At 25.3% G+C, this 715-nt stretch overlaps 1 protein-coding gene across 1 annotated transcript in view; it reads right to left on the reverse strand.

Moving 5' to 3' along the window:
* LOC119588859 (dystrophin-like) overlaps positions 1 to 715 on the reverse strand; it is a 6,421-nt gene that overhangs the window by 5,187 nt on the left and 519 nt on the right. The gene's annotated exons all lie outside the window — the stretch shown is intronic.

Genomic DNA, 715 nt, shown 5'->3' on the forward strand with positions numbered 1-715 from the left:
GAAAAATCCATTTTTTTTAACCCAAAAATTTTTAAAAACCTGGAATATACCCACCTTGAATTTCCTTTTTAAAACATTTTTGGTTTTTTTAAAAAATTTTTTAAAAAAGATTCAATAAAAAAAAAAGAGAATATAATTATAAAAAAATTTGTAATTTGTAAAAGAAAAAAACCTTTGATCATTTAAAACTTCCCGACCCAAATGATTGCATTAGAGTTCCCGCGTTTCCTGCAATTTTTTCCCCTTTCTTGGAATTTTCCCCATGTTTTTTTTTTCTAAACTTTTGGGCCAATTTAACATAATTTTTTTTTTATTTAATTGGTTAAAAAATTAATTTTAAAAATTTTTTTAGTTTCCCCAAAATTTTTTAAAATGAAAAATTTTTGTTAAAAAAAAATAAATTTTTCCAAAAACAGTTTAATTTAGAAAAAAAGCAAACTAAAACCAAAAAATTTGGTTTAAAACTAAAAATTTTCTTGTTAAACAATTTAAGGTTTTTTAAAAAAAATTAAAAAGGTTTTTTAACCTCCCTTTTTTAAATTGAGAAGTATTCTTTTAGGTAATTTCCTCCTTTTCCTAACCCGGCTTCTGGGCCCATCTCCCCCTTGGGAACCCAAAAGCCCCTTTCCCCCCCCAAAGTTTTGGGAAACCTCCTTCCCCCTTTTAAAAGTTTTTTATTAAATCTAAAATTAAAAAAAATTTTTTGGGGCCAACA

Source organism: Penaeus monodon, chromosome 24, assembly GCF_015228065.2.
Source record: "Penaeus monodon isolate SGIC_2016 chromosome 24, NSTDA_Pmon_1, whole genome shotgun sequence".
Lineage (NCBI taxonomy): Eukaryota > Metazoa > Arthropoda > Malacostraca > Decapoda > Penaeidae > Penaeus > Penaeus monodon.